The sequence below is a fragment of the Cnephaeus nilssonii genome, assembly GCF_951640355.1.
Source record: "Cnephaeus nilssonii genome assembly, chromosome: 13".
In the NCBI taxonomy this organism is placed as follows: domain Eukaryota; kingdom Metazoa; phylum Chordata; class Mammalia; order Chiroptera; family Vespertilionidae; genus Cnephaeus; species Cnephaeus nilssonii.
Window position 1 is genome coordinate 77,327,390 of NC_137084.1, and position 14,775 is coordinate 77,342,164.

Consider the following 14,775-nt stretch of genomic DNA (forward strand, 5'->3'; position numbering starts at 1 on the left):
TTGGCAAGAAAACAAGTACATGTAATCTGAATAACGAGGTAAAAATAAGAAGGGGCTGGAGACTGATGGGAAAATGGAGGGCTCAATTGTCTGGGGCATAGGTGAGATGAGAGCAAGGGCATGAAAGATTTGAGAAGGAGTCATGTCTATGCTGGTATATTTGAGTTAGATATTGTTTTAGGTGATGATAAGTCCTCAAGAATGGGTAAATATGGTGAAGAGGAGTGGTCTGCCTTTCCACCTACTATATTCCTACTATATTCCCCTACTATATTCCTAAATGCCTGGAGCATGATAAGTTTTCAATATATGTTTATTCTAAATACAAATAAAAATGCTTTGTTTTCTGCTTTCCAGTATATTATACCAATTCCCGTTTCCCCACGTATTTCATTAGTTAATCATAATTATGGGTAAGTGTGCTAAAAAGTGCTCTGTGCTCCGAGGTTATATAACATGGGGTCCTGATCTACTCTGGAGGGTGGGGGTCAAGAAGTTTTCCCAAGGAAGTGACATTTAAGGTGAGATCTGATAAGTCAATAGGAGTAAGCCAGGGGATGAGATGTGGGGAGAGCTTTACCAGCAAAAGTAAAAGAATTTTTGAATACTTGAGGTGGGAAGAAGCTGAAAATGTTCCAGCTGAACAGTAGCAATGGAAGTAGAAGGATGGGCTGAAGTGCACATTACATAAGGTCCCATATGTACTATATGATGAAGTACATTTTAACCCATAGACTTGAAATGGGAAAAGTTGACTTATAACTGTTGTTGTCAGCCTGTAAGCATTAATAGGAATTATAATATGATATAGATGTCTGATTCTACACAGCGAAATTTGAAAGTTGAAATATTTTATATATCTAAAATGTTTCTTCTAGCAGCCTTCTACTTCTTTTCTACTAAACCTTTGGATTAAATAAAGCAAATGTGATAGCCTTCCAAAAATCACTATCAAAATGCACTTTGGTTATCGGATGAGAGTCTTTAGGCCTCCTTCCTCTCTGCTATTCTAATTTTTTTCCATTAGCTTCATGATAGCGTTAATTAGGTGTTTGCATAGGGAAAAGATAAGCATCAACTACTGAAATTCCAAGAAGGCAAGGAACAGCACACAGACCTTTGGCAGATGATAGGGAAGGGAGGCTCAGGTAGGTAAGCACTGTAATGGAAATTTTGAATCTTTGTTTGTCCTGGTACAACTATGGCCCCAGGAAATACTTGTTTTTCACAAGTTTTGCCTAATATAAACTTGCATAAAGCCTCCAATTTTGCCAAGATAGAGAATTAACATGGGCTGACTGCTGACTCCAAGATCAGTCTTGGAGAAACTCTAGAGGAAAACCATCATGAAACTAGGAAATAATGGGAAAGAAGTAAAACAAAACAGAGAAATCCCTGGGGGACAGTAAAGCCTGTTTTGAACTAGTGTGTGGGTGTATCTCCCGGGGTAGAAGACTTCTATGGAGATTACCAACAGAAGCTCAGATTGCTGGTATAAGTATCCTCAAGGATGACAATCAGGACTGAAGGGAAGCTAGAATGTGGAAAACTGGTGAGGATTGACTGACCTTGATCATTTACTCACTTCTATCTCCCAAATCTCTCCAGATTCTTGGGCTAGTGAGTTATTAGTTAGGAATAACTCCTTCTTAAGGCTGCTTCTCCTTGAGGGGTGGAAAGTGTAGTGGGTCTCATAGCAGGGCCCTGACTTGCAGAAATATTTGGTAGCATGATACCCAGCCTGAGCAATTAATTATGTAGTGGTGCTTGGAGCTCTCCACCCTAGGGTTATCTCCTCCCCTTTCCTTGATCTCACTGGATGTTGACATAGACTGGGCTCTGCACCTTTGGTCTTTCCCCATACCAAATGCTAAGACAAAATAGCTGATAACATCAGAGAAATATCTGTTCATAGGCGGAAGTAAGGAGAGGTCTAAAGAGCATAACTACTTCAAAAGAAAAGAACAACCTTGATTATAGATTCCACCAGAAGCAAATATATTAAGTGGTTAACAAAAATCTATAATAATAACAGCGTAATATGCAAATCAACCGAACGACCAAACAGCAGAACGACTGTTCAGAGGACCTTCCGGACGACCACGCTATGACATACACTGGTGCCAGACCAGCCAAGACAGGTACAATGCGATTGGTTGGGGGCCCCGCCATCACCCCATAATTGCCCCGCAGAGGGAGGCCCAGGCCAGCCAAGCTATGACACCCCACACCTGTTGCCTGCAGATGGAGGTGACCAGTGGTGGGGGAGGGAGGGCAGCGCCATACAGATGGCAAGCAGTGGCAGCAAGGGGGGCAGGTACAGCTGCCAACAGCCAGGGGAAGGAAAGCCCCAATAGGCCCTGAATACCAGCCAGGCCTAGGGACACTACCTGAGGGTGCAGGCTGGGCTGAGGGACACCCTCCTGTGCACTAATTTCATGCACCAGGCCTCTAGTAAGAATAATAAATAAAGAAATCATAAAAGTCAAGAGGAAATACTAGGCAATATGTAATAGTAGAGATGACCTCAGACGAGATAGAATAGACATGGCTAAAAAGAAAATTAGTGAGCTGAAGACCAGATTAAGGAGCTTTTCTAGAATGAAGCAAGAAAGAATAAAGAAAAAGAATATATGAAATAAAAGTTAAGAGATAAAATTGTATTGGAATATAAACTTCAACTTACAGATAATAGGAGTGTCAGGGAGAGAGAAAAATAAAAATGGACAAGAGGAAGTATTTGAAGAAATGGAAATTAATTTCCCAGAATTAAAGAAAAAGGAAAGAACTCATATTTATTTATGTAATATCAAACAAGAGTGATAACTAGAAACTAACCCTGGTAATATTATCATGAAATTAAAGTTTTTACAGGCAAAAGATAAAATTCTAAAAGTTTTGAGAGAGAGAGCAGATCAAATGTAATGAAACAAAAATCATCAGGATCTCAGATTTTTCAAGAGCAACAAGAAGACAATGGTAATATTTTTAAAGTATTGAAAAGACAAAAGAACTTTGAGCCTAGATTTATATCCAGCCAAATTGTCATTTAAATGTGAAGGTATAATAAACATTTTTAAGGCATTTGTCACACAAAGACCCACATTGAAAACAGTACTGGAAAAAGATACTCAAATAAGAAAAGAAAAATCCAGGAAATGCTGGTAGAGATATATGACGTAAATATAACCAAATACCTGGATAAAGTTTGCTGTTGTCTTTCAAAAACTAGTGAAGACCAAAGAAAAGAAAATGAGAAAGTATTTCTGCAGTAACCTAGACTTAAATTCTATACAATATAAAAAGTTAGGCATTTATAAGGTAGATAAATAAAACAGGATACATTAAAGAAAATAGAAGGAAGAGATGGCAGATTAATGGGGAGCGGAGAGACTATTCCGTAAATGAATTTATAAAATATGGTTATTTATCTGGAAAAAAGATATTGACCCTTACCTCATATAATTGTAAAAATGAACTCCAGATAAGTTAAGAAATTCAATGTTAAAAGTAAATTTTACTAATTTGATTAGAAAATATAGGTAAATACCTTTCTGATTTGGGGGTTAGGGAAACATTTATTGAAGACGTATATAAAAGCCTGTAACCATAAAATATTAATAAATGTGACTATATTAAAATTAAGATCTGAACACTAAAAAATATCTTGCAAAAAGAAAAGAGAGAAGGTACTGCCCAGCCAGCGTGGCTCAAAGGTTGAGCATTGGCCTATGAACCAAAAGGTCACTGGTTCAATTCCCAGTTAGGACACATGCCTGGGTTAGGGGCTTGATCCCTAACAGGAGGCATGCAGGACGCAGCCAATCCATGATTCTCTCTCATCATGGATGTTTCCATTTCTCTCTCCCTCTCCCTTTTTCTCTGAAATCAATAAAAATATATATATTAAAAAAAAGAGAGAGAGAAAAGGTACCAACTAGATGAAGATATTTGCAACTCAATCAACAAATTCATAGCAAGAATATTTAAAGGTTTCCTCAAATTAATAAGGAAATGATAATCCAATAGAAAATGGACAAGATATATAAACAGAGGAGAAATCACATATAATCAATAAAATATTTATGAGATGTTACTTATTGATTGGGAAAGACAAATTAAAATCACAATGAGATACCAATTTATACCCATTCAATTGGCAAAATTAAAAAGTATGACAATGACAAGTATTAGAATGTGAATTAATAAGGTTTCTTATACAAACTCTTGGGAGTGAAAATGGGCATGACCACTTTGGAAAGTTTTTCATTATCTAAATGTTGAATATTTCTATATTCTATAATTCAGCAATTCTACTTCTAGGTATATACCTACGAAAGCCTCTATGTACATTGGAAGACATGAGCAAGAATGTTTCTTGCAGCACTTACTGCACAGTAAGATAAATACCTTAAACAACCCAAATACTTAGTCATAGGAAATAGATAAATAAATTGTGGTCACTTTATACAATGGCATATTATATAGCAAAAATAAATAGCTACAAGCAAAAATATGAATAATCTGAGCAATACAATCTTTAAAAAAAGAAGTTCCTAAAGATTTTATAAAGCCTGCCAACGTTTTTATAATGTTAAAAACAAAGAAAATGAACGATATAATTTTTAGGAATACAAATATGCTTTAAATATATAATTTAAGTGGCTTTAGAAGAAGTTTAAGTTTAAAAAATTTGGCTCTCAAAAGAAATTTCAATCGTTGTACTGTTGATATTTGGCTCTGTTGACTAATGAGTTTGCCGACCACTGCTCTAGTCCAAATAATGTTCCTTTTTCATATGTCCACACAAGAATATAAAAATAGAATGTTTGCAAAACCTTTTTAGTGTTTGTAAATTTTCTCTACACCTAATTTTTTCGACTTTGTGACCTCTTTCTGGTTTCTTCTTTAAAGAATACCAATTTGTAGCTAATGCCCCCTTTACTGGTTAGCCATATTTTGTCATAAATGTCTTCCTAAATAACATCCATCTATCCCTGTGAGTAAAGATAATTTGATGCTTTTTTTTTTTTTCACATGTGGGAGCCAATCTCTGATGCAGAAAAGGCTGGAGAGAGATCTCTTTGTCATCAGGCCTTTCCCAGCTTCTATATAATATATGTGGCAGACTCAGGCCCATTTGAAAACTTAACAAATGTGCCAGGAAGAAAACCACCACATGATGCTTAATTTTAGTGCCCTGATTTATTTTGGAGGGCAGAGTTGACAGTGAGAAAGAGAGAGGAGTATGTATTTTTATGTGAAGAAGACAGAATGCCACCAAGAACCTGGTTTGTGGGCAGATGCCATATAATGACTTGTACAAAAACTTTGGGGGGAAAATATTGGAGGTGTGGAAGTTAGATTGAGAAGCAGCATCTAAGGCTTTTGTTTTATAGCTAAAAATTCTATTAATTTTCAACTTAGCATCAAATTAAATTTATTACGTACCCTCACAGACGTCTGACTATTGGGTATATCTCTCTCCCACTTCTCCTGAAATTGGTGCTCTCATTTCCTTCCTGTGTTTACATGTCAAATCTATTCATCAGAGTAAAATGAGGATCTCTGAGGGCAGAAATCACATTTAATTTTCTGTTAGGTTCAACCCTCAATTCCCAAATAGTGCATACCATATGGTAAATAACAATTACGCTACTTAGCTACCCCTTTCAAATTGCCATGTTAAGCACAAAAAACAGCCCCATCCAGTAGCCCAAGGAAATCCAAATGAAAAGGATGAAAGAATATACTGACCACTCCCCCGAAGACTAAATACAGTAATTTTATTGTTTTGCCCATAATCACTGTTTGACCAGAAACATTTCAGGATATGTTGGTTCTAAGACATGGATGTTCAATAATCAAGTTCAGAAAACATCTATTAAAATGGCTTCCTTTCTCCTCCACTCCTGAATCTCCAAATCCTTAAATACTAAAGATGGTGAAACAATATGCTTTCTAAAATTATTTTCAACTCATACAGTATTTGACCACAAAACCCTGACAGAAAATTTAAGAGCAACTCTGAGCATCAAGAAGCTAACCACATGGCAGTAAAGTTCTGTGGGTGTGGAGCTAAGAGCCTTGGATTCTGGTCTTGGCTTCACCAAGTTGTAGGTAGGTAACCATTGGATAGTCACTTGAGTTCAGTTTGTGTCTCAGTTTTCTTATATGTAAAGTAGTAATAATAATATCTGTTTTATATGCTAACTTCACTGGGTAGGCAGGTAATGCATGGGAAATCACTTTATAAACTATTCCTAAGTCCTCTTCTCTGTATTCTTTTTGGAGCAGAGTAGAGAGTCATGTCACATCCATTCTTTCTATTCCATTCTTCATCCATATGCTGAAAACATCTGACTGCCCTCAGTCTGAGGCAAGTGAGGCTTGCCCTGGCTTTAGAGGGCCTCAAATGTCACAATGCACCCCATCCTGAACTCACTCACCCCTTGCCCCCTAATTCATTTTTTTAATTAAAAATTTTTTAATTGATTGATTTTTTTTTAGAGAGAGGGGAAGGGGAAAAGAGAGAGAAAGAGAAACATCAATTTGTTGTTCTACTTATTTCTGCATTAGTTGGTTGCTTCTTGTGTGTGCCCTGACAGCAATCAAACCCCCAACTTTGGTGTATTGGGATGATGCTCTAACTAACTGAGGAACATGGCCAAGGCTCACTCCCAATTTCTTAAAGAGTACATGGCCCCTTCTCTCACTTGGGCCTTAAGCATTGATATAACATGGCCATAGCCTATATATCCACTTTTATAACTAACACAGTTTAAGCCCTAGGAAAATATTTTTCCACATTTCTAACCTCACATAATCAAAACAGGGGATGGCTGCCCCTGAATGTGATAAAGGTTTGTGGGTTGTGCTATTGCTAAAGACAAAGTCCCACACTGCTTTCAAGTGTGGAGAGCATTTGAGTGATAGGAGTGTTTAGATAAGAGGAAAGACAAATTAACCAGTTCTCCAAATCTTCTCTTTCAACAAGAATGAACAAAATCTTTCCATATTCAATTATTATTCTCCAGTAGTGCTAAGTTTTACTTATTTTGTGTTCATAAATTTAGGGTGCTTTCACAACTGTTGCACATGGTGGCTAAGGAATATTTTTGCGACATTAAATTGTATGTATATAATGAAGATCTAACTAAAACATTTATGAAGCATGATATCAATTATTTGAATTGGCAGCTAGAAGGACAATAAATTCTGAATGAGGAATTGTTTTATTTTTGTAAACCATTTAATAATATTTCATTAAAATTTTAAAAACGAAATTTTAAAAACTTTTATTTAAAATGTTGACATTCCCCAAGTGGGTGGGGCTCCAGCATAGAGGCCATGCCATCTTGAAGGGGAGAGAAGTGGTGGCTGAGTGCAATTTCACTACCATCCAGATTGGCCTTGGACACCACCCCGGACCTGAGCAGTGAGCCATAGGCTAGTGGAACCTTGTAAGGGACCCCTGCCATTGGCTCTGGGACCACCCCGCCCCCCCAACCACAGTGACTTGCAGAGTCACATGCCACTCCCACCATAAGTTATATGCCAATGGGACCTTGCAGGCAACCCTAGCCATGGGAGCTGGGACCCCATGCACATTCATAACAACTTGCATGAGGTTGGGATGAGCCACGTAGTCGGACAACCTGTGAGGAGACTACAAGCATGAACTGCACAATAACATTCAAGACCCAACTACATCAGGAGAACCCAAATAACTCAAGTAGGGGGCTTCCTAGAACACCCAGCTCAGGAGACCTGAGAGACTGAACCACTGGGTCTCACAAAACACCTACTACATAGGGCCACTTTCCAAAAATCTGAATGGTATAGCAGTGTGATCTAAGACACAGAAACAAATACAAAGCAACAGAAGAAATGGGAAGACAAAGAAACAATCCCCCCAAAAAAGAAAAGGAGGAATAGCCAGAAAAGGAACTAAATGAAATGGAGGCAAGTAATTTGCCAGATAAAGAATTCAAAGTAATGGTTATAAGGATATTCAAACATCTGACGGAGAATTACAAGCAACTCAATGAGAATTATAAGGAGCTTAATGAGAAATACACCATGAGTAAGAATCAAGAGGAAATGAAGAATGACATAGCTACAATAAAGAACATCCTGGAAGGTTTCAAAAATAGACTAGAAGAAGCTGAGGAATGTGGATGGGGTAGAAAACAACACCCAAACAGAGCAGCAATTGGAAAAAAATTTTAAAAGCAGGAGGAGAGTTTAAGGGAGCTTGGGGACAACATGAAATGAGGCAACATCTGCATAATAGGGGTGCAAAAAGGAGAAGAAACTGAGCAAGGAATAGAAAACCTGTGTGAAGAAATGATAACATAAAATTTCCCTGACTTGGGGAAAAAAAGTCACACAAGTCCAGGAAGCATAAAGAGTCTCAAACAAGATGAAGCCAACAAGACCCACACCAAGACACATCATAATTAAAATGACAAATGTTAAAGACAGAGAAAAATATTAAAGGCTGTAAGAGAGAGACAGAAAGTTACCTACAAGGGATCTCCCATTAGATTATCAGCTTATTTCTCAACAGAAACACATCAGACCAGAAGGGAATGGCATGAAGTATACAAAGTGATGAAAAGCAAGGGACTGAATCCAAGAATACTCTATCCAGTAAGGCTATCATTCAAAATTGAAGGTGAAATCAGGAGCATTGAGGCAAAAAAAAGGGACAAGGGACTTTATTACCACCAAACCAGCAATGCAAGAAATGCTCAAGTGATTGCTGTAAAAAGAAGAAATAGAAATGGAGGAAGGAATGCAAGCATAAAGAAAAAAAAATGGCAACAAACAAGTACCTATCAATAATAACCTTAAATGTAAATGGATTAAATGCTCCAATCAAAAGACATAGGGTAGCTGAATGGATAAGAAAACATGACCCATATATATGCTGAGTACAAGAGACCCATCTCAGAACAAAGGACTTACACAGATTGAAAGTGAAGGGATGGAAAAAAAATTTTTCAGGCAAATGGAAATGAATAAAAAGCTGGGGTAGCAATACTCATATTTGACAAAATAGACCTCAAAGTGAAGTCTATAACAAGAGATAAGGAAAGCCACTTCATAATACTAAAGGAATCTATACAACAAAAGGATATAATTCTGGTAAACAAATATGCACCCAATACAGGAGCATCCAAATATATATATATAAAAAAACCTTCTGGAAGATATCAAGGGAGAGATCAATAGCAATACAATCCTAGCAGGGGACTTTAATACCCCATTGACATCACTGGATAAATCTTCTAGATAAAAAATCAATAAGGAAACAGCAATCTTAAATGACTCACTAGATCAGATGGAACTAACTGACATCTTTAGAACATTCTACCCCAAAGCTACAGAATATACATTCTTCTCAAGTGCACATGGAACATTTTCAAAGATTGACCACATTTTAGGACACAGGCTAAGTCTCTACAAATTCAAAAAGATTGAAATCATATCAAGCATCTTCTCAGATCACAATGGCATAAAATTAGAAATCAAATACATGAAAAACAATAAAATACAAACACATGGAGGCAAAATAGCATGCTATCCTTCATAATAAAAAGGCAATATGCAAATAACCATCACTCCGCTACGCCCACGATTGGGCGGTGGGAGGCTGGGGGGCGGGACTCGGGGTGGCATATCCGGCCATTGAGAGGCGTGGGACTCCTGCCCCCCGCCCCCTGCCTCTCAACGGCTGGATTGGCGGCCGCTGAGGGGGGCTGCCTCGGACACCCTGGACACCCAGCTCCACTGCCATCGGAGGCGGGGAACCGGTTGTCCACACCCGGATCCCCTGCCCAGCTCCGCTGCCATCAGAGGCGGGGAGCCGGTTGTCCGCACCCGGATCCCCTGCCCAGCTCCGCTGCCATCGGAGGCGGGGAGCCGGTTGTCCGCACCCGGATCCCCTGCCGTGCTCCCCTTCGTCAGCGCCTCAAGCTCCAGCAGCAGCGGCAGCGGCTGGGGATGAGCTGGTGATCCCAACAGCCTGGCAGCTCAGTGGCGGCGGCGGAGGTAGCATTGGGCCTGGGGACTGGCGAACAGGCAGAAGATGGCCCTGATCGCAGGAGGCTAGGCCTAGGGACCCTACCCGCACGATTGAATCGTGCGCTGGGCCTCTAGTTAAACAATGAAATGGTTACCAATGAAATCAAAGAAGAAATAAAACATATCCTGGAAACAAATAATAATGAAAACAGAACAATCCAAAATCTATGGGATATAGTGAAAGCAATCCTGAGTGGGAAGTTCATGGCACTACAGGCCTAACTAAAAAAAACAAGAAAGCTTGTAATAAGTTATCTAACCCTACAACTGAAAGACTTGAAAGAGAGCAACAAGAAAAACCCAGACTAAATGTAAGGAAGGAAACAATAAAGACCAGAGCAGAAATAAATGTCATAGAGACAAAAACAAACAAACAAACAAACAATAAGACTAGGAGCTGGTTCTTTGAAAGGATCAGCAAGATTGATGAACCTCTAGCCAGACTCACCAAGAAACAAAAAAAGAGGACCCAAATAAACAAAATCAGAAATGAAAGAGGTGAAGTAACAACTGACCCACAGGCCGAAACCGGTTTGGCTCAGTGGATAGAGCGTCAGCCTGCGGACTGAAAGGTCCCAGGTTCGATTCCGGTCAAGGGCATGTACCTTGGTTGCAGGCACATCCCCAGTGGGGGGTGTGCAGGAGGCAGCTGATCAATGTTTCTCTCTCATCGATGTTTCTAACTCTCTATCCCTCTCCCTTCCTCTCTGTAAAAAAATCAATAAAAAAAAACCAAAAACAAAACACAAAAAACAACTGACCCACAGAAATACAAAGGATTGTAAAACAAATAAAATACAATGAACAATTCTATTCCAACCAACTGGACAACCTTGATGAAATGGACATAGTCCTAGAAAAATACCCTCTCCCAGAAAACCTGTATAGGCTAATAACTACAGGAAAAATGAAGCAGTAATAAAAAAAAAACTTCCAGCAAACAAAAACTCTGGTCTGGATGGCTTCACAAGGGAGTGTTACCAAAGATTCAAAGAAGAAGTAACACTTATCCTCCTCAAACTATTCTAAAACAATTCAAGAGCAAGGAACACTTCCACGCTCTTTCTATAAGGCAAGCATTACCCTAACCCTCAAACCAGTTAAAGAAATTACAAAGAAAGGGAATTATAGGCCATAACCCTGGTAAGCATAGATGCTACAATCCTCAACAAAATTTTAGCAAATTAGATCCAGCAATATATTTTAAAGATAATACACGATAACCAAGTGGTATTTATTCTGGGAATACAAGACTGGTACAATATCTGCAAATCAATAAATGTGATACATCACATAAACAGATTGCAAGACAAAAATCACATTATCATATCAAAAAATGCAGAAAAAGCATTCAACAAAATCCAATACCCTTTTTTGGTAAAAACTCTCAGCAAAGTGGGAATAGAAGGATCATACCTCAACATAATAAAAGCCTTATATGATAAGACTACAGCCAATATCATACTGAATGGGCAAAAACTAAAACCATTTTCCCTAAGAACAGGAACCAGACAGGGGTGCTCATTTTCACCACACCTGTTCAATATAGTACTAGAAGTGCTAGCCGTAGCGATCAGACAAGAAGAAGAAGTAAAAGGCATCCAAATTGAAAAGGAGGAAGTAAAACTGTCACTATTCACCGATGACATGACATAGAAAACCCTAAAGACTTCATCAAAAAACTACTAGATTTAATAAATGGATTCAGCAACATAGCAGGATATAAAATGAACACCCAGAAATCTATAGCATTTTTATACACCAATAATGAACTCTCAGAAAGAGAAATAAAAAAAATAATAACAATCTTATTTACCATTGCACCATAAAATTAAGATACTTAAGGATAAACTTAACCAAGGAGGTAAAAGACCTCTACTCCAAAAACTACAGGACTTTGAAAAAAGAGATAGAGGAAGATATACACAAGTGGAAGAATATACGGTGTTCATGGATTGGTAGAATCAACATCATTAAAATATCCATACTAACAAAAGCAATCTATAGATACAAGGCGATCCCTATTAAAATACCAACAGCATATTTCACAGACCTAGAGTAAACGCTTCAAAAATTCATATGGAATTTAAAAAGACCACGAATAGCTGCAGCAATATTGAGAATGAAGAACAATGCTGGAGGGATCACAATACCAGATATCAAGTTATATTATAAAGCCACCATAATCAAAACAGCCTGGTACTGGCACAAGAAGAAGCAAATAGACCAATGGAACAGAACAGAGAACCCAGAAATCGACCCAAGCCATTATGCTCAATTAATATTTGACAAAAGAGGCAAGACAGTCTCTTCAATAAATGGTGTTGGGAAAACTGGACAGATACATGCCAAAAAAAAAAAAAAAAAAAAGAAAGAAACTAGACCACCAACTTACACCATACACAAAAATAAACTCAAAACAGATAAAGGACTTAAGATGAAAAACCATAAAAATCTCAGAAGAAGCCATAGGCAGCAAAATAGCAGACATTTGTTGTAGCAATATCTTTACCAATACAGCTCCTAGGGCAATGGAAATGAAAGAGAAAATAAACAAATGGGACTACTTTAAAATAAAAAGCTTCTTCACAGCAAAAGAAACCATCAACAAAACAACAAGAAAGCCCACTGCATGGAAGGACATATTTGCCAATGTTATATCCGGTAAGGGTTTAATCTCCAACATTTACAGGGAACTCATACAACTTAACAAAAGGAAGATAAACAATCCAATTTAAAAAATGGGCAAAGGATTTAAATAGATACTTCTTCAAAGTGCACATACAGAAGCCCAAGAGACATATGAAAAAAATGCTCTAAGTCACTGATCATCAGAGATGCAAATCAAAGCAACAATGAAGTACCACCTGACATCTGTCAGAATTGCTATCATCAACAAATCAATAACTGACATGGGTTGGCAAGGATTCGGAGAAAAAGGAACCCTCGTGCACTGCTGGTGGGAATGCAGACTGGTGCAGCTTCTGTGGAAACAGTATAGAGTTTCCTCAAAGAGTTAAAAATGAAACTCCCATTTGACCTATTGATTCCACTTCTAGGAATATATCCCAAGAAATCAGAAACACTAACCAGGAAGAATATATGCACCCTTATGTTCACAGCAGCACAATTTACAATAGTTAATATTTGGAAACAGCCTAAGTGCCCATCAGCAGATGAGTGGATTAAAAAGCTGTGGTACATCTACACAATGGAATACTAAGCAGTTGTAAAAAAGAAAGAACTCTTATCATTTGCAACAACATGAATGGACCTGGAGAGCATTATGTTAAATGAAATAAGCCAGTCAGAGAAAGGTAAGTATCACATGATCTCACTCATATGTGGAATCTAATGAACAACATAAACTGATGAACAAAAATAGATCCAGAGCCATAGAAGCATCAAACACTCTATTAACCCTCAGAGGGAAGGCAAGGGGGGTGGGTGGGTGGTAAGAGATGAACCAATGAACTTGTATGCATATATGCATAACCCATGGACACAGACAATAAGGTAGGCTTGCTGTGGGAGGGGCAGGAGTGAGCTGGGAGAGGTCAATGGGGGGCAAAAGGGACATACGTTTAATCTTTCAACAATAAAGATTAAAAAAATAAAATGACATTTATTAATTTTAATTTATGTATATATTTTTAATTTTAATAGATGTTTTTTTAATATTTTAGAAGAGACAACTTGTTTGGCAATATATACAAATTAATATTTTTATTTCTTACATTTAATTCATATTTTTGATGAAAATATAACATTTTATATGGTTTGAATGCACTTATATTTTAATTTTATATCTTTACTGCTGGTAAAACACAAATTATGGAAAATATTCATAATTACAGTTAGTGATTTTGCTAATATAAAATCAATAAAAATTATAGCTAGTCTGTAAATATTGGTATAGTGAGTAAATACAATGTAAATTTAAAACATATTTAACCACATTTATGAGTTAATTATACCCCAGATCAATAAAAATCTATTATATAAGCAGTTTCTCAAGTGGGGGCTCTCAAAAGGGGGTATAAGATATGCCAGGATTAAGGAGGGGTGGGATTTCTCAAAGTCTTTGTTAAACATACTATATCTTCTGGAATACAAATTTTCTCTTTGAAGCTTTTATTTAGATACTAGAGGCCCGGTGCACGAAATTTGTGCACGGGGTGTGTGTGTGTCCCTCAGCCCAACCTGAACCCTCTCCAATCTGGGATTGGGCCTAAATGGGCAGTTGAACATCCCTCTCACAATCCAGGACTGCTGGCTCCCAACTGCTTGCCTGTCTGCCTTCCTGATTGCCCCTCACTGCTTCTGCCTGCCAGCCTGATCACCCCCTAACCACTCCCCCGCCAGCCTGATTGATGCCTAACTGCTCCCCTGCCAGCCTGTTTGCCCCTAACTGCCCTCCCCTGCAGGCCTGGTCACCCCTAACTGCCCTCCCCTGCAGGCCTGGTCCCCCCCAACTGCTCTCCCCTGCAGGCCTGGGTCCCTCCCAACTGCCCTCCCCTGCTGGCCATCTTGTGTCCACATGGGGGCAGCCATCTTGTGTGTTGGAGTGATGGTCAATCTGCATATTACTCTTTTATTATATAAGATAGAGGCCTGGTGCACGGGTGGGGGCCAGCTGGTTTGCCCTGAAGGGTGTCCCGGATCAGGGTGGGGGTTCCCTTG